Source organism: Panulirus ornatus, chromosome 24 (assembly GCF_036320965.1).
Source record: "Panulirus ornatus isolate Po-2019 chromosome 24, ASM3632096v1, whole genome shotgun sequence".
In the NCBI taxonomy this organism is placed as follows: Eukaryota; Metazoa; Arthropoda; class Malacostraca; order Decapoda; family Palinuridae; genus Panulirus; species Panulirus ornatus.
This window is the reverse complement of record NC_092247.1, coordinates 9,060,155-9,062,266: the sequence shown is the minus strand read 5'-3', so window position 1 is coordinate 9,062,266 and position 2,112 is coordinate 9,060,155.

Here is a 2,112-nt window from a genome sequence, read left to right as displayed (position 1 = left end):
TCTCTAGTTGAAGTAGGAGGTAATAAAGTGGTAGAGGGACTTGGAGAAGCTGCAGATCCTAGGGCGGTGGTAGGTCGTGGGGCAGTATTAAGTGGGTCTTGGAGCAATAATTGGTGGTGGGTCATGTGTGGCACCTGTGGTAGTGCGGTACAATAGGTCTGTAGCCGGGAGACAATGTGTCAAGACAAGGCTGAAGGAGGATATCTCAAGGTAATGGAGGGAACGTTGTTAGTTTTATGCTCATATGGTGTGCTTCCCATTCCATGACGAAAGACTATTCAGGTCTGGGAAGGTTCGCATATAAACCCATTTGGATGTTCGCTAGGGTCTCGCTGCAACAGGTGAACGCACATGCGCACACCATCGGGTATTTTAGGTTTAAAACTCAGGCTACAGAAGGGTGGAAATATCCTTCCCTGAACGCGACAATCCAGCCATCCTCCCTGGTGAAGCGCTACCGTCGTTTCCAGCTTGGACTAGAGCACAGCGGGCGGTCGCCGGTATGAATAGACTCCATTGCGTTCGCTTATTATTACACCGCAATTACTAACGATTTCGCTTGACATCGCACTTTAGATATGATTCTCAGAATGCATCGTTCATCGCTGTATCCGTACAGCACTTCAAAACAACTCACTCTCTTCCTCTCGCCTGTGGAAAGTCTTGCAAAAAAGCAAATTCAAAATCGACCCAAACATTTCGCAACGTGAAGCAGCCAGCATACCCCCGCCCGCGCGGATCTCGCCATGCTGCTTTGCTCCTACGGTGATGGTGTATAAATAAACAAATGAATAACGACGAGCTTCACGCCTGTTTCTGAGCGCAACCGACCATCGCGGGTGGCGCTACGGCCGACAAAAGACAACGTAAGGTGGATACGAGATATTAACGGCGGCCACGGCAGCGGCGGCCGGGGGTTTCAGGAGCCGGAGAAGCAGTTAGCGAGACAGAGTTCGTGGGGGAGGAACCGGGGTCTTGCCGCCGCCGGGGTCCAACCCTTATACAGCCAAATATGCAAATATCATGCAAAGTCCCACGAGTGTTTTCACAAGTAGCTGTCACCAGGACCCAGGCTTCATTAACGCTCACCACTTCTTTCTTCTTCTTTAAGAGAAGGTGACGCAGACACGGACGATACATGTAATATCATCACTACCTTACTGATATATTCATCTCTGTTATCATGATCAGTGATTCTCCTTTTTGATATCAATATTGCTAGCAGTATTTTTCTATCATTGATATTAATTTGACTGTAGAAATTACTTATTACCATTCCTCCCTCCCTCTTCTCCCTAGCTTAGCATTCGATGATCAATTACATTAATGTCATATAATCAACTTTTGCAAGAACAGTATAATGTCGTGCGCGACTAACATTCCCTCCCCTAAAAAATGATACGACGGTTCGTAAGTCTGTGAAAATGTTGATAATTTTTGAATAATCTCTAATACGACGGAAAATATTGCTACCGTTTCTGTTATTGATGCTGCCAATATTAAGAGTTCTACCAAACGTATTACTAGTTTTGTTCCCTCTACTGTTGCTGAACTAATATAGAAAAACAAATAATGATGATATAACAACAGTAAAATAACAATAATAAAAATACTGATAATACTACTGCTGCTTATGATACTAATGATAATGATAACTATAATGATAATTATGATAATAATGATAATGATAATAATGATAATGATGATAATAATAATTTACGAAAATCCAAAACAAACTAGCATTTCTATTAGGAGCCAGAGAGTCATTAACCACTCAATTGATTACAGAAAACGGTTATCTGGTTTACAACAACTAACTCAAGTTAAAGATCTTTGATCATTTCTTCATCCTTATTTACCGACGAAGACAGGTTATATTCCAGACCTTGTCCCATTGCTAACAGAGGAGAACATTTTACAATATATCAACACCCATGTTCAAAATATATTGCCAACAATGAGTGAAATGAAAGTGCATAGAATGGCAGATCCTGACAAGTTTTTCCGAGAAATGATATATATATATATATATATATATATATATATATATATATATATATATATATATATATATATATATATATATATACATATAAAGAGTCACAGGTTACA